The following is a 19,003-nucleotide window of genomic DNA, read 5'->3' as shown; positions in this document are numbered from 1 at the left end:
AAAATAGCCATTCTAAGATGTGATATCTTATTGTGATTTTGATTTATATTTCCGTAATGATTACTAATGTTGGACATCTTTTTAGGTTACTTGTTGGCCATTTGTATATCATTTTGGGGGAAATGTCTGTTCATGTCTTTTGTCCATTTTTAATTGGATTATTTGGTTTTTTTTGCCATTGAGTTGTATAAGTTTCTTATATACTTTATCAGCTCCTTTGCTGTGCAGAAACTTTTTATTTTGATGTAGTCCCACTTGTTTATTTTTGCTTTTATTGCCCATGTTTTTGATGTCATATCCAAGAAATCACTGCCAAGACTGATGTTATGAAGCTTTTGCCTTATGTTGTCTTTTAGGAGTTTTATAGTCACAGGTCTTACATTTAAGTCTTTAAGTTTTCTCAGTTAATTTTTGTGAGTGGTTAAGAGTCCAGTTTCATTCTTCTGCATGTGGATATGCAGTTTTCACAAAACCATTTGTTGAGTAGACTATCCTTTCCCCATTGTGTATTATTTGGCACCCTTGTCAAAGATTAATTGACTATGTATTTATAGATTTATTTCTTGGCTTTCTATTCTGTCCCATTGATCTGTGTGTTTGTTTTTATGCCAGTCCAATACTGTTTTGACAATATAATTTTGTAATATCGTAATGTTATATCACATAATATCATGATAATATGGTTTTGAAATCAAGAAGTGTGATATCTCCAGCTTTATTCTTTCTTAAGATTGCTTAGACTATTTGACATATTTGGTGGTTCCATACTAATTTGGGGATAATTTTTTCTATTTCTTTAAAAAATGTGATTGGGATTTTAATCAGGATTGCATGGAATCTGCAAATAATTTTGTGTAGTATAACATTTTAACAATATCAAATCTTCCAAACCATGAACATGGAACATTTTTCCATTTATTTGTGTCTTCAGTTTCTTTCATCAATGTCTTAAAGTTTTCAGTGTACAGCTCTTTCATCTCATTGGTTAAACTTATCCCTGAGTATTTTGTTATTTTGATGCTATTGTAAATGGGATTGTTTTCTTAACGTCTTTTCCACGAAGTTCATTGTTATTGTATAGAAACACAATTGACTTTTGTAGGTGGATTTTGTATCCTGCAACTTTACTGAATTCATTTATTAGTTCTAACAAATTTTTGTTTGGTTATTTGTTTGTTTGTTTGTTTTGGTGGACCAGTTAGGGTTTTATATATATAAGATCATGTTATCTACAAATAGAGACTATTTAATTTCTTCTTTTCTGATTTGCATACCTTTTATTTCTTTTTCTTGTCTAATACTCTCATTAGGAATTCCTATGTTGAATAGTAGTGGTAAGAATGGACGCCCTTGTCTTTTTCCTGATCTTAGAGGAAAACCTTTCAACTTTCACCATTGAGTATGTTGTTAACTGCTTGTTTTGTCCCTCTATACATAATTTGTTGTGAGTTTTTATCATGAAAGGATATTGAATCTTGCCAAGTGTTTTTTGTGCATCTGAGATAATCATATGATTATTTTCCTTCATTCTGATAATGTAATATGTCACATTAATTGATTTTCATAGGGTGAACTGTCCTTGCATCTCAGGGATAAATCCCACTTCATCATGGCATATGATACTGTTACTGCGCTATTGAATTTGGTTTGCTAGTATTTTGTTGAGGATTTTTACTTTTAATTTTTTAATTTTTTTAAAGATTTTATTTATTTATTTGACAGAGAGAGAGACACAGCAAGAGAGGGAACACAAGCAGGGGGAGTGGGAGAGGGAGAAGCAGGCTTCTTGCTGAGCAGGGAGCCCAATGTGGGGCTCGATCCCAGGACCCTGGGATCATGACCTGAGCTGAAGGCAGATACTTAATGACTGCGCCACCCAGGCACCCCATTGTTAAGGATTTTTATATCTATGTTCATCATGGTTTGGAGCTTATAATTTTCTTTTCTTGTAGTGTCTTATTGGGCTTTGGTATTAGAGTAATGCTAGCCTGGTTAAACAAGTTTGGGAATGTTTGCTCCACCTCAATTTTTAGGAAGAGTTTGAAAGGACTGGCATTAATTCTTCTTTAATTGTTTTCTAGAATTAACCTGTGAAACTATCTAATCCTGGGATTTTCTTTGTTTAGAAGTTTTAGATTACTGATTCAATCTCCTTACTTATTATTGGTTGGTTCAGATTTTCTATTTCTTCATGATTTAGTCTTAGTGGGTTGTTTTTTACCATATTACTTTACTAATATAATTCACTTTCACTAATGTATTTCTACTTAATGCTCATTCTAAAGCACAGAATTATCTTATTTAAAAACTTTGAAATATAGAAGCGTTCTATTGATCCCAGTCTATGTGCTCAATTTTATCCAAGTATTCTCCCCACACTGCTCAGAATTATTTGCCTTCCAGGAGCTATAAATTGTCCTCCTGAATATCTCCTTTCTATCTAAATCATTGAAATTCTAGTCAGCCAAGTTCAAAAACAAACATTACCCTGTCTTCCTCATATTATCATTTCTTATTATCTGTGTCTCAGTTTGCATTTGCATTGCTTATCCCATTGCATTTACCTAAATGTTAGGTATCTGTGATGGTTAATTTTGTGTGTCAACTGGACTGCCCAGATTAAAGATTGGGTCAAGTATGTCTTGGATAGCATTTGTGGTTGAGATTACCATTTGAACCCATGGACTCAGTAAGGTAGATTGTCCTTCTCAGTAGGGGAGAAGAGAGGGCATTTATGGTCGAGCTGCTCACAAAACATGGATATACTTTGTTTATCTGTGTGTCCCCATTATCTAGCAAAATGTGGCCTGATGACAGTGCATAATAAATAATTATAAGATTGTTTATTAAACGAGATGAAAATTTTATGTGTAAAAGACCCTATCATAATTAAGAACTATAGAATAATACTTCCCCAAACTAGGTGTGAGTCTTTGGTCAAAACTTCATGTGACAATAGCCAAGAAAAACCAAGCCTTATTAAAAACCAACTGAGGTAGACATAACACTTTGCATGTTAAAAATGCTCTTTATTCTGGAAGAGTCTTTGTGAAACTCACTTTAAGAAAAGACAAATTTAATAGCTGTTCTCTAATCCCTCAGCATATTAGAATCATGAAAATAGGAGACCAAGATTGACTGGTATCTGGAGACACAGAGAATACTGAGAAGTGACAGCCTAGAAGCAAGGAAAAGCACACTGCTCTGGGACAATTTATAGGAAGATAAAATAGTTCCATAAACCTCAATAGCTCCTGGGACTGTCACTGTATTAACGTGGCACAGACCAATAATAGATGTTTGTGTTTGATGATGAGACATCAAAACAAGATAAATTATACTTTAGGAAAAATGACAACTTGAGGGCAAGCATTTAAATTCTCTTCCCAAATACTGGCTGATAGAGACAAAGGAATATATTAAAATGGATGAACTCTCAGAGTAGTTTTTAAAAACTAAATCATGATTCCACATACAGATTCTGCTTTAAGCAGTTTCTTTTAGACTTAGATTCAATAAGGCCAGAAAGAATATATTACAATGACTCCTGGCCTCCAACTGTGACATGGTGTTTCTATGTGGTATGAGATCAGTAGAGGAGACTATGGTAGAGCTCCATTACAATCACTAATAAATGGAAATCTCTCACTCTGGATCTCTTTTCTCTGCTCAAAAATCAATAACAATGGAAAACCCAAGGACACATCTAGCAATATCAAATAGAACAAGGTTCATTTCTCTGTGGCTATAAGTTTTATAATAAAAAAAAATAGTCTCATTGTAAGTGGAGTATAAAATCCAGACCAAACAAATAAAGAAGAAAAAGGTAAAAAAAAAAAAAAAAAAAAAAGAGAAAGAGATGGAAATCTGATTCAAATGTTTCAAGGAACAAAGGAAAACACTACAGAGAAAAAAGTCCCCACTGGGTATCCTTGCAGACTTAGCTCACATCCCACACTTCACTCAATATGAATAGACATTTTGAGATCAAATACCAAGATATGGAATAAATATCAGTCAGAGAGAAACTATGAAAGGCTTATTCCTTTTATGGTCAATCCATCAACAAATAATCTCCATATTTAAAGAGTGCTTAATACTACATTCCTTAAACATCTACTATAGGGAAGTAACTTGCCTTCAGTTGATTATTTAGACTCTGAGCCATTCTTTTTCTATGTTTCCCCAATTTCAAACTTGGAGTGGAGGATAATTATTGCTGAATTATATCAAATGAGTTCATATTAACTTACTTTCAAAGTCTCCATTATGTTTGCTTCCCATTAACACATCACAGCAGCATTGATATTTTTATATTATGTACATATGATGTTTAAATATCCCTGCCGGAAAAAAAAATCATATGTTGAAAAATATATATCCCATCAATTTGATATATTCCTGCGTTGGCATGAAAAACAAAATTGGCATCTCACTGGTCCTTCAAACAGTCACAGATGGCTTCTAAAACAGCACTGTGTGTTTTCATTTGGGGATTCCATTGTTTAGATCACTTTTATGAATAATTAAAAATAAATCTGTGATGCCAGTAATTATGATAACCCATACCTGGCTTTGCAACAGGAAACAGTGACTCCAGCTCCCTAAAAGAATATAAATTTAACCATGTAATAGATGGGAGCTCTAGGAAATGCCTTCATCTTTCCTCTAAACTCCAAAGAAAGTAGCAATTTTGTGTAATACATTTAATGAATTGTTTTACATAATTCATTCTCTTCAGATGTTCTAATTTATATTCATTTTCACAGCTTCTGAAATTTACATATGTGATGAAGAATTATTTGGGGAAATGTATGAATCTTTTAACAATCATGTTGAGCAATTTAACTTGTATTGTCAGGGAAAAAAGCTCAAAAAAAGCTAAAGCTAAAAAAAGTAATTGTGGAAAAATACAGGGCTAAATATTTGCAAGGGGCTCAATCTGCAACAGTGTAGCTATATCCACAGAAAGGGTCCTTTATGAGCATTTCTCTAAATTCTTGCTTTAGTTGAGGTGGCAAGATGGAATAATGTGTTTTAATTCAAATATACCTTCCACTCAAGAAACCAAATTAGGTTTTATTCTACATTATGCAGGCTGGCTTTAAAATCTTAAAAAAAAAAAAAAAAAAACCTTATCATGAACCACAAAAAAAGATTTTTAAATGAAAACTGTAACAGCCATAAAGAATAAATCATTAAATAAAGCATGGCATTTTAGTAGCTTTTTATTGTGAATACATAAATAATAGTGAAGAGAAAGCCACCAATGAAAATGGTATGGTACAAATTAGAATGGAAAGACTCTGATAATTAACATATGTAAAGCTATTACACATCATAATAATTTTTATGGATCTTTATTTCAAATGGGGTCATGGAAGGAAAACTCCACTACAAATCAGCAGGCCTGTGTTATGTCCAAACTCAATCACTACTGACTCTAATCTTAGATGATCAATACATCTGAGCTTCAGTTTTCCCATTTGTAAAATTAAAGTTTCACTGGATAACTTCTGAATTCTCTTTCTATATTCTGTTTTTATGATTTAAAGTCTTATCTCTCCAATGAATTACTCTCAATTCCTTGCAAAAACTTCATTTTATAGTCCTTTTATATACCTAAAATCATGACTCTATTGCTATAGATGCAATCTAGGTTCTCTGTAATTGCCTGCTAAAGGTGAACTCTTGTATTCTGTATTCAAATATTTAAGCAACTAAAAATAGCAAATAACCCATCATACTTGAAGGTAAGAATAAAATATCATAATTAAATCAATAGTGGCTATTCAATGCATTTATGATACATTTATTTTTAAGGTGTTAACTGCATAACCAAAGAGTCTATGAAACTAGTGAGAGAATTATAATCATAAATTGTTTCTGTAAATTCAGTATTTCAATAAATATTTCACATTTGTAATCTCTTCTATTCCATAGCACACATAGTAAACAAAGGAGAAGTTAAGCTGTGGAAGTTAGTAGACAATACATATGCTTGAATCCTGGCTCCATCCTTTTTGGTATGTGACCCTCCTTATGTGCTTCAACCTCTTTTTTTAAATAGCTTATTAAATAAAGTAGATACAATAATGCCTCTATCATATGATATGTGAGAGGTTCAAAGAGGAAATTTTTAAATATCTATTATGGTTGTCATATGCTAGGCTCTAAATAAATTCTTGCTGTTTTTACTATGATTATGCTTTTCTTAATGAGATTCTGTTCCCTCTAATTTAATATACTTAATTTTACAGAATACTTTAAATTCCTTTAAAGTGAGGATTATAATTTAGTCACTTTCCACCCTCTGCTCATAATATAGTGGTAGAGATTAAGTGGGCAAATAAACAGTGTTAATAAGCTGTTAATAAGTAGTTTTAAAGAGACTGGATTAATACATGATTTGCTGCTACTAATTCTAGTATTTTTTTGTTTGTTTTATTATTTGTGATATGGCATTTGGGACATTTAGATATTGTCTCAAATTCACTTCAATGACACTCACCATATGCTATCATATAACACCGTATAGCACACCATTTACCAGTGTGCTCGGCCACAGAACAAGTATATCTCCTAAAGTACAAGAAAACAGGTGCCTGTTAGGTCTAGAACAAACAGAGGAAGCTCAAAGAGCCAGCCTGCCTGCCACTGTCAGATATATAAGGGGACAAGAAAAATCCAGCCTTCATTCACTACTACAATCACATCCCAACAATTTTGCTTGAGACTGAATTGTTGAAGCCTTAACCCCAGTATGTTTGTATTTGAAGATGGGACTTTAAGGAGGTAATTAGAGTTAGATGAGGTTGTAAATGTGGGGTCCTCATGATAGGAATATCTTTATAAGAAGAGAGATTGCTCTCTTTCCACCATGTGAGGATACAGTGAGAAGGTGGCCATCTATAAGCCAACAAGGGAGCCCTTACCAAAATCAAATGAGCTGGCCCCTTGATCTTGGACATCCCAGCTTCCAGAACTAATAAATATCTGTTTTTAAGCCACCTAGTCTATGGTATTTTGTTATAGCAGACTAATACAGGCTTAAGTTTATAACTGGGGAAAATAAATAGAAGTGCAGAGTCAGGAAGGCTGGGATAAGGCAGTCCTTGATGAATAGCCCATTGAGAATAGAAGTGAGGCTCAGAAGATGGGAGGTGCAGACTAAAGCTGAATAATTTTATGGTCTCTGTCAAATACATCAGGGTCTAAACAGCATTTGGGCCACTTATATAATGTTTTCAATCAGGAGCTAAATAAAATCTATTGTGACACAAACTCAAATGATACCCAATATCAGGACCCTCCCCATAAGGGCAATTGGAATTCACTTCTCTGCTCTCACTCAATGATCCATTCCCCACAGTTCTAAGTTTCTGATGCTGACAGAGGTGAGAGAAAGTAGGAATTTGCTGAGATTGTCCCTGGGCCAGAAATTTTTACTTAGTTATCTCAAATGCAACTTTCCCAAAGTAAATATTTTAACTGATCATTTATTTTTAGAATAATAACCTCCCTTAAGCATCATATAGATCAAAACCTCAGACACCACTGAAAAGAGTTTTGAAAAAGTATCATCCAGGAAAACTTTTTAATAGGTCACAGCTTCAAAGAGCATGATTACTTTACATGATACAAATTGTCAATACTTTCAAAATGATTGCAATTGGTGTAAAATCTCAAGCAATTAACAGTGATTTTTCCACTTATGCAAAATATTTCATTACTACAACAAAATGCATTTGAGCCCTGCTGCCAAGCTTGAAAAAGATCCATTTAAGAATATTAATGGATAGATCTTTAGAATTGAGCCACTGGGAATTATGTTGAGACATTAAGGGATAGCCTCAAGTTTCAAATACAAGTGGCGTTAAAACACTCTAATTTTTATTTAGTATGTTATCTTGAAATAAAATGAAATACATGGAATTTCTTTAATATATATGTTTTGTACATTTTATCATAAATTCCAAGAAATTAATTAGCATAAATAGGCCACAGAGATAAATGTCTCACCAAAATAGTTACATTTAACATTGTAAAATAAGAGTGCATTATTCTTTAGAGTCACTCAGTAAAATACTCTGTTTGATTTGTAATGTGAATTATAAAGGGAGGCAAAACTTCACTGGTATAATAATCAATATTGTTAAGATGTTATGTGTCCCCAATTTCACCTACAGGTTTCATGCAAAAGATATCTTTATTTTGTAGAAACTGATAAACTGATTCTAATGTTCATATTGAAATTTTTTTAAAAAATGTAGACTTAGCCAGAACAAGTTTAAGAAAAAAGCAAATTTGAAAGATTAATTAAAAAGTTAAACAAGATAATGTGGTATTAAATACTAGTTATACAAATAGATTGGCAGAATAAAGGTAGATAAATATATGTGCTTAATCAATTTTAAATGAAGATTCAAAGGAAATCCAGTAGATAATGGACCAACTTTTCAATAAATGGTGCTAAAACAATGAGATATTTTAGGCAGAAAAAATGAACTTTAATTCATACCTCATACCATATACAAAAATTAATTTAAAATGGATCAAAGGTACAAATATAAAACCCAAAACTATAAACCTGTTGAAGAAATTATAGGAGAAAATCTTTGTAAACTCAAGTTAGGCAGATATATCCTAGCTACAATACCAAAAGCTCTATCCATGAAGGAACAAATGGTTAAACTGGACTTCATCAAAATAAGAATTCTGTTCTTCAAATGACACTGTTAGTAGAATGACAAACAAGCCACAGTCTGGGAGAAAATATTTGCAAATCATATATCTGATAAAAATATTTGCATCCAGAATATAAAAACCACTTTCAGATCATAATAATAAGAAAATTTAAAAATAAACAAAAAACATTTAAAAATAGACAAAAATTGAACAGATCTTTTATCAAAGAAGTTGGCAAATAAACACATGAGAAAATATTGAAAATCATTTTTCTTTAGGGAAGTCCTAATTAAAACCTCATTTACATTTCATTACATACCTATTGAAATGTCTAAAATTAAAAAGACTAATCACACCAAGTGTTGGCAGCAATGTAGAGCAACTAGAATTCCCATATGCTGATTTCTAAAAAGCTAACTATTCTACCATATGATGCAGCTGTCTCGCACCTACATAAATTATCAAATAAATGAAAACAAATTTCTATACAAAGACTTACATACAAATGTTCATAGCAGCTCTATTTAAATAGCCAAAATCTGGAAACCAAACAGTCCATTAACAAGTGAATGGACAAACTAATGATGATATATTCATACAATAGACTGTTACTCAGCAATAAAAAAAATGAACTACTGATATAGATGAACCTAAAAATATTTATGGTGAATGAAAGAAACCAGACCAAAAAAAAAATGCATTAAGTATGTCTCCATGTATATAAAATTCTAGAATATACAAACCAATCTATAGTGACAGAAAATATATCAGTGTTTGATGGTTGACTGGGAACTCCAAAAAAGAATCTTCTAGGAGTGATGGATACATTCATTATCTTGATTGTGGTTATGATTTCACTGGTGTATACATATGTCAAAACATTAAATTTTTCTTTAAAATGCACATTGTTATATGTCAATCATATCTAAATAAAGCTGTTTAAAAATTGAAATGGAACACTGTATTTACCTGGGATAAATCTCCTCATTCTAGATGCAAAACTCATCATATCTAAGGCTTTTCTGTTCAATTTTAGGTAATACATCATCCTTATGGTTGGCTTAAGCCACAAACCCAGTCTTGATTCAATAATTCAGCCAAAACAAAGAAAAATATGAATGGGCCCCAACAATCACTGGTTTCTCAGACATGCATTCCTCTCATATTCTGCCATGTCTTTCATGACCATATGCCTCCCAAAGATGGACGAGCTTTGGCATAGTTGACATATGTCCCTACGAAGAGAATCTTCTGCATGCTGTGTTTTGCCCACCCTAAATCCTTTCTTATAGCTAATAAACCTAATTATGTATGGTAAATTTGATTGTCTAATGGAGCCTAAGACCACTGCTGTTTGTTGAGCGGAGTGGGCATTACATTTGCTATTCAGCTGTTTCTTTTCTTTTTTTTTTTTAATTGGGATATAATTGACATATAACATTGTATTAGTTTTAGGTGTACAACATAACAATCTGATATGTATGTATATTGCAAAATGATCACCACAATAGTTTGGTTAACATCCATCACCACACATAGTTACACATTTTTCTTTCTTGTGACTAGAACTTTAAAAGTCTACTCTCTTAGCAACTTTCAAATATATGATACCGTACATCCTAAGGATTTATTTATCTTATAACTGGAAGCTTGTACCTTTTGACTTCCTTCACCCCTTTTGCCCATCCTCCAATACCCTCTACCTCTGTGAGTTTGCTTTTCTATTCCCACATATAAATAAGATCATACAGTATTTGTCTTTCTCCATTTGACTTATTTCACTTCACATAATGCCCCAAGGACCATTCATGTTTTTTAACAAAATTTTTTGAATTATATGATTTCCTTATATAATCCAGATATTAATCTTTTATCAGATATATGATTTGCAAATATTTTCTCCCATTGTGTAGGTTGCTTCAAATCTCTAAATACAAAAATTTTTACTTAAATTTTTACTTAAATGCAAATACTTTTCCATTAAGTAATATACGGTTCTGTACAGAGTGGTAGACCATGGTTACGGTGTTCTGTACAGTTGAAAAAATTATTTTTGGAGTTTATTTCTACTTTTTATACTGAAATTTGCTTAGCTTTCTATGGTATCTACTTTTAATTACGTGTAAAGAATTCAACCAATCTAACAAAATGTAGGAGATATTTTTTTCTAAATGTTAATGAGATAATATACAATTTATTTTTTTGAATTTTGATGTATGTCATCCTCTCACTGCCTTCCATTCACCTCCTCTAGCCTGGACTGGTTGCTCTCAAGGACTGAAAATGATGATCATCCTGGGACTTTCTCAGTACTTTGTGCTTCATAATATGTTCCCTGGATCCCATATCTTCTTTTGTCTTGATTCAATCTTTCATCCTGCTAAAGCACATCTTCCAGCAGTATTCTGAGAAAAAGTATGTGGTAGGTACAGTTTTTTTATTTCTTGCATGTCTGGAAGTTCCTTTATTCTCATCTAACATTTGATAGTTGAGGAAAAAAATAAGATGAGGAAAAAAAACTTGATTGAAAATTATTTTCCCTAGTAATTTTGAAGCATTGCTCCACAGTCTTTTTGCCTCCTGAGTTGATGTTTAGGAGTCTGGTGCTATTCTGAGTCACTTTCCTTTATGTAAAGTGTTCGCGTTTTTTAAAGTTTTCTGTGAACATGTTTAAGCCTTCTTTTCAATTGTTATTCTGATGTTTCACAGTAGTGTACTTTGTTGTAAAATATTTTTGCCAGTTTTGATGAAATAAATATTTAAATGTGAAAATCAAAACTTTGAATATTTTAAAAGTCAACCTAAATGAACACTTTTTCCTTTGAGTAAAGGATTTATTAACATCACCAAAAGCAAAAATCATTAAGGAAAAGATTGGTATTGTATATATACATATTTACATATATATTTTTTTCTTAAATAAGAACTTTTGGTCATAAAAAATAGAAATGGAGAAATATCAACCTGGGAAAGACATTTGCTATAAAAAATATAGGCAAAAAATCAGTATCTTAAATATATATTACCCCTACAATTCAGCAAAAAAAGGAAGATAAATAACGCAAGAGAAAATTGGGCAAACATATGAAGATGAAATCCAGTTAATCATGTAATAAATTTACATTATGAGCTTAACAATTGAGAAGACACATAATGAATTAGTCTCCTTCTATTGTGGGTGATCTATTGCAAGGATATTTTATATGCTAGGGGCATTTCATTTCAATTTTTCAGAGAAATCTACTTTAATCTTTCACATCATATAGAAAGGGGAAGAGGGGAGAGGAAGCATCTTTGCAGCTAATATTCTAAGAATAGGACACATGAAGAGGATACAAAGTCCCATATGTTGTGTTTTAAGATTTACTGTTATCTCATTTTTCTTGCTTAGTCTTTTAAGAAATCTCTATAATTCCTTTAGGAATAAGAAAACCAGATCTTGGGCGCCTGGGTGGCTCAGATGGTTAAAGTGTCTGCCTTCGGCTCAGGTCATGATCCCTTCGGATCGAGTCCCGCATGGGGCTCTCTGCTCCTTGGGAGCCTGCTTCTCCCTCTGCCTCTCTCTGTCTCTCATGAATAAATAAATAAAATCTTAAAAAAAAAAAAAAAAAGGAAAGAAAACCAGATCTTTTGGGCGCCTGGGCGGCTCAGTTGGTTAAGCGACTGCCTTCAGCTCAGGTCATGATCCTGCAGTCCCGGGATCAAGTCCCGCATCGGGCTCCCTGCTCGGCGGGGAGTCTGCTTCTCCCTCTGCCCCTCCTCCCTCTCATGCTCTCTGTCTCTCATTCTCTCTGTCTCAAATAAATAAATAAAATCTTTAAAAAAAAAAAAAAGAAAACCAGATCTCATATTTACTTTTCTACATTTTTTGAATAACGAATTTATCCATTTTTATTAATTTTTTTCATCTTAGATCATTTAATACCTTATTTTACCATGCTCTTGGGATGAATATTAAGAATCTTATTTTTTGGGGGTGCCTGGGTGGCTCAGTCATTGGGCATCTGCCTTCGGCTCAGGTCATGATCCCAGAGTCTTGGGATCAAGTCCTGCATTGGGCTCCCTGCTCATCAGGGAGCCTGCTTCTCCCTCTCCCCCTGCTTGTGTTCCCTCTCTCACTCTCTCTCTCTCTCTCTCTCTCTCTGTCAAATTAGTAAATGAAATCTTAAAAAAAAATTATTTTTTGTAAATTACCTTGTGCCTATTATTTTAGTTGTACCTCATCTCATAATTTTAGATATATTGTCTTAATCACATTTTTTTATTCTCTATATGCAGATTTTATTTCTACTTTGACAAATAATTTGGGAGGGTGTTTTTACTGTATAATTTGGACAAATGCATTTTTTCAAATGATTTGGGAACTATAAATTTTATTTTTATTCTACTATGGTGAACCTAAAGTAAAGATAGTTGAAATTCATGTTCTTTATCAAAATCTCAGGACTATAAAATTATATGATGATTATTACATTGTATTATTCTTTAGGGAAATCTATTTTACAGGCTTATTTATCCTTTTTTATGTCCATTTCCAATATTTTTAATGATGTAAATTTTTTAATCCAGATGGTTGTTTATGACATTATACATTCTCCTCTCTTTTAAAAAACCTTGCTTTGTGTATTATTTTCATAACTATATTAACATAAATGATTTAGGTAATGTTTCTGATTTTACTACTTATTACACTTTCTTTTATACCATATCTTACTTATAAAATCATTCATTTTGCTGACATCAAGAATTACTTAAAGATACTTTGAGTGCTTAGTAGTTCAGAAATTCCTGTTCTTTAGTCTTTACAAAAATTATAAACCAGCCTTATTTTTAAAAATCTATTCAGGCACTTGTTTTCTTAGAACACTGCAAATTTTTTTCATTATTTTATGACATAATGCTGTAGGAAAATTCCAACATTAACTTAATTTTGTTTACTCCTGTAAGATTGCAGATTTTTTTTTCTGCTCCATTTTGAAATTTGACCATGACATTTACTTGTGGGATTCTTCTAATCAATTTTGGTTTAGAATAGAAAAATATATTTTTGTTTTCATCTTGCAATGATGTTATTTAACTGGATAACATTTGCTTTGCTTTCTCAGAGTGATTCTTTCTATTTCATACCTATCTGTTAAGATAGAAATTTTTATTTTGTTTTGCTATTTACACATTTTAAAAAATATGTTTTTGGGTTTTGTTCAAGATTTAGGTTTGAGATAATTCTAGTTTATAGATATTGCAGACCTGCATTTAGAACATTTAGTCCTAGACAAAGACATCAAGAAAAAGCTGATATCTTCTGTGATATTTCTAAACCATGAGTTGGCAAACTATGGCCTGTGGGCAGGCCAAAATTGCCTCTCACCTGTTTTTGCAAATGAAGTGTTATTGGAACACAGACATCCCTATTTATTTGTATATTAGTCTGTGGCTACTTTTGAACCACCACAACTGAGTCAAGTAGTTGTAATATAGCCTGGAATGTGTGACCCACAAAGTTGAAAATAGTTACTATTTGTTTTTTTACAGAAAAAGTTTGCCAACTCCTGATAGAATATAAATCCATTTGCCCTATGTATTATAATGGGACTACTAAAAGAGTAAGTGGTACAGTAGGAACTTCATTACTATACAAAACATTTCTTTTCACCTTAGTGATAGAAGTCCAATTTCACAAGAACACAAATACTGAAAAATATGATAGCTTCCCCTGGAAGCCAATCACAGCAATATCTTCAACTTTACTCAACATGGCATCTGCAGCAAGATGGGACTTTGAAAATACCCTGCATCCAAGCATAGCTTACCCAGTCATCTAAATCTCAGAGTATTCCTCTCCTCCTCTTACTCCCACATCCAGAGTTCCTGGGTCAACTACTTGGGGAATATTGTTCACTGTTTTACCCGGAGAACACTTGAAAGCAGAAAGAAGATTATTTAGGAGTTGGAATTTTCCAATTTCTTTGTTATCTGGAGAGGCATGAATTTCCATGATCACTGCTTAGATGTTTCCACAAAAAATATATAATTAACCATTGAAAATAAAAATCCAATCACAGTGAATAGAGTGTGATTTACTGAAGTCAGTGCAGTGGCATATCCCAAATAGGAACTTTTCCACATATAAAATAGGAAAATTTCCACATCATATCTACCTCATATAGGTTATTATGTGAACCAAAATTATTCAACAAATTTAAATACACCATATGCTCTAGGTACCACGTTAGGTGTTGGGAACACAAACAAGATATAAGTCTCTGCTTTAAATAGCTTCCTGTTTGTTACTGCAGAATAAATAATTACTATAAACCATACATAATACTAAGAATTATAATAGAGTGATACATGATATGAGAGCATGTAGAAGGCACACATAATTCAGGTGGAAGCCAGCAGAACAAGTTTTTATAGTACAGATAAAATTTAAACTGAGTCCTGACATGAATTGGAATCAGGAGCAAGGAAGATATTCCATGCCATTGGAACAGCATGTGAGACATTGTGTAGAAGATCAGAAATGTGGTTGTCTTTTATGGCTGAAAAAATAATGCCCTTGAAAATGTGAGAGGGGAGTAGATGGCAGATTAGGTGTTTTCAGTCATTATACTCCCAGAAAACATCAGTTTTGACAATTATCCATATACTAATGTAACTTTGTGGGAACCCAGGAGCCCAGAGGAGAAGTTCCAGCATACCACCTGGAGCAACAATCCAAGAATAGAAACATTGAAGAAAGTAAGAAAAACAGTTTTACTTTACCTACATTACCTCTCCCCCAAAGCAGCATAGCTCAGTGCCAAGAGAGACCCCTTGGTCTGTGACTTCCCCCATGGAAAAAGTGAAAACATAGTGAGTGAGCACCTGGCATCTTCCACTGTGCAGGATGCCCCCTAAGAGACCCACTTTTTTTTTTTTTTTTTGCAAATGCAAAAATGCATTTGATCCCAGAATACTGAGATCAACAAGCTAAATAGTTGGGAGAGACTGGGATCAGGGAAGGGAGGTGAGAACTTAGAGCAAAAAGTGCTCCCAACTGAACAAATGGCCACAGATCCTATTAACATCCTCATGGACTGTATCCAGATTCCCACCCACAAGCTATATGGAATACCTCATCTAAAGACCCTCCAAATGGCCCATGGGTACCCCCAAACATTCTACGTGTCTTACTCTTGCCCCTTCCCATGGTCAGCTTCTTGCATATGCCCTTATGAAATGGTATTAAACTAGAAATAAATAATAGGAGGAAAACTGGAAAATTCACAAATATATGAAATTAAACAACAATGTTGAAAAACCAATAGGTCAAAGAAATCAAAATAGAAATCAGAAAATCTCTTGAGACAAATGAAAGTAGGAACACAGCATCCTAAAACTTACGAGATTCAGTTAAAGGGAATTTTATAGCAATAAATGTCTACATTAAGAAGAAAGAAGGATCTCAATTAAACTCTTAAAATTACATCTTAAAGAACTGAAAAAGGAACACACTAAGCCCAGGGTTTGTAGAAGAAGGATAATGACAAATATCAGAGTGAAAATAAATGAAATAGAAACCACAGAACAATATAAAAGATAAAAAAAAAAAAACTAAGAGTTGTTTTGTTTGTTTTTTTTTAAGATAAGTAAAATTGACAAAGCTTTAACTAGACTAAGGGTAGAAAAGAGGAGTCAAATAAATAAAATCAGAAATGAAAAAGGAGATTTTACAAGTGATAGCATGGAAATACAAGGGATTATAAGATACCGCTATGAACAAGTACACACCAAAAATTTGGACAACCTAGAAATGATAAATGCCTAGAAGCATAAACTTTCCAAGAGTGAATCATGATGAAATAGAAAATCTGAAAAGACCAAGAATGAGTAAGGAGATTGAATCAGTAGTCAAAAACCTTCCAACAAAGAAAAGCCCAAGACCAGTTGGCTTCACTGTTGAATTCTGCCAAACATTTAAAAAAGAATTAATATCAATTCTTCTTGAATACTTCCAAAAATCTGAAGAGAAGGGAACACTTTCAAACTCATTTTATGAGGACCTCAGTTACTCTGGTACCAACATCAGACAAGGATACTACAAGAAAAGTAAATTACAAGCCAATATTCTTGATGAACATAATATAAAAATCCTTAACAAAATACTAGCAAACCAAATTCAAAAGCACATTAAAAGGAAAATACAACTGAGCGTTGCTGGAGTGGGGGGTGGGGTGGGAGGGATGGGGTGACTGGGTGATAGACACTGGGGAGGGTATGTGCTCTGGTAATCGCTGTGAGTTGTGCAAGACTGTTGAATCTCAGATCTGTACCTCTGAAACAAATAATGCAATATATGTTAAGAAAAAAAAAAGAAGAAGAAGGTAGCAGGAGGGGAAGAATGAAGCGGGGGAAATCAGAGGGGTAGACGAACCATGAGAGACGATGGACTCTGAAAAACAAACTGAGGGTTCTAGAGGGGAGGGGGGTGGGAGGATGGGTTAGCCTGGTGGTGGGTATTGAGGAGGGCACATTCTGCATGGAGCACTGGGTGTTATGCACAAACAATGAATCATGGAACACTACATCTAAAACTAATGATGTAATCTATGGGGATTAACATAAGAATAAAAAAAAAAGGAAAATACACCATGAATAAGTGGGATTTATCCCTGGGATGCAATGATATTTCAGCATTCAAATCAATAAATATGATATATTACTTTAACAGAATGCAGGATAAAAATGATACAATCATCTCAATAGATGCAGAAAAAACATTTAACGAAATTCAATATATTTCATGATAAAAACTCTCAACAAAAAGGTACAGAAGGAATGTACATCATTATAATGAAGGCCGCATATGACAAACCCACAACTAACACCATAGTTAACTCTGAAAAGCTGAAAGGTTTTCCTCTAAAGATCAGGAACAAGTCAAGGATGTCCATTTTCACCATTTCTAATTCCACAAAATTATGGAAGTCCTAGCCAAGTAATTAGGAATGAGTAAGAAGGAAAAGACATCCAAATCAGAAAGGAAGAAGTAAAATTGTCTCTCTTTGCAGATGACATGATATTACCTAGAGAAAATCCTAAAGTTGTAAGAACTAATAAACACCTCCAGTAAAGTTGAAAATACAAAATCAACATACAACCATCAGTTGCATTCTATAAACTGACAATGAAGTATTAAAAAAAAAAAAGGAAGAAAGAAAACAATCTTATTTACAATACCATCTGGAAGAATAAAATATTTAGGGGTAAGTTTAACCAAGGAGGTGAAAGATCTGTACACTGAAACCTACAAAATAGTGATTAAAGGAATTGAAGAAGACACAAATAAATGGAAAGAGATCCCATGTTCATAGATTGGAAGAATAAATATTGTTAAAATGTCCATTTGATTCAAGATGATCCACAGATCCAATGCAATTCCCATCAAAATCTCACTAGCATTTCTCACAGAATTGGAAAAAAATAATCCTAAAATTTGTATGGAACAATAAAAGATCTCAAATAGCTAAAGCAACTTTTAGCAAGAATAAAGGTGGAGACACAATGCTTCCTAATTTTAAATTATATTACAAAGCTGTAGAAATCAAGATAGTATAAAAATAACTACCAGCAAAAACAGGCACATAGACCAATGAAATAGTATAGAGCACCCAGAAATAAACCCATGCAGACATGGTCAATTAACCTTCGACAAAGACATCAAGAATACACAGTGGTGAAAGAATAGTCTGTTCAATAAATGGTGCTAGAAAAACTGTTTATCCACATGCAAAAGAACAAAACTGGTCCCTTATCTTATACCATACACAAAAATCAACTCAAAATGAATTAAAGATTTAAACTTAACACCCGAATCCATGAAAGTCCAAAAAGAAAACATGGGGGAAAACTCTTTGACATTGGTCTTAGTAATGATTTCTTAGATAAAACACTAAAAGAACAGGCAACAAAAGCAAAAATGAACAAGTAGAACTATATTAAATTAAAATTTTATGTACAGCATAAGAAAAAACAAGATGAAAAGGCAACATTTGGAACAGGAGAAAATATTTCCAAACCATATATCTGATACATGTTAATATCCAAAATACATAAAGAACTCCTACAACCCAATAGAAAAACAAACAAGCAAAAAAACAAATAACCTGATTTTAAAAGAAGCAATGAACCTAAATAGACTTTTTTTTTCAAAAAAAGATACACAAATGGCCAAGAGGTATATGAAAAGATGCTTAAAATCAGTAATCATCGTGGAAACAAAAATCAAAACCACAGTGAGATACCACTTCACACCTGTCAGGAGGGCTATGAT

Source organism: Mirounga leonina, unplaced genomic scaffold, assembly GCF_011800145.1.
Source record: "Mirounga leonina isolate KUSES-001 unplaced genomic scaffold, KU_Mleo_1.0 Mir_125, whole genome shotgun sequence".
Taxonomy (NCBI): Eukaryota; Metazoa; Chordata; class Mammalia; order Carnivora; family Phocidae; genus Mirounga; species Mirounga leonina.
The sequence above is the reverse complement of the archived record's forward strand: the minus strand, read 5'-3'. Positions refer to the sequence as shown.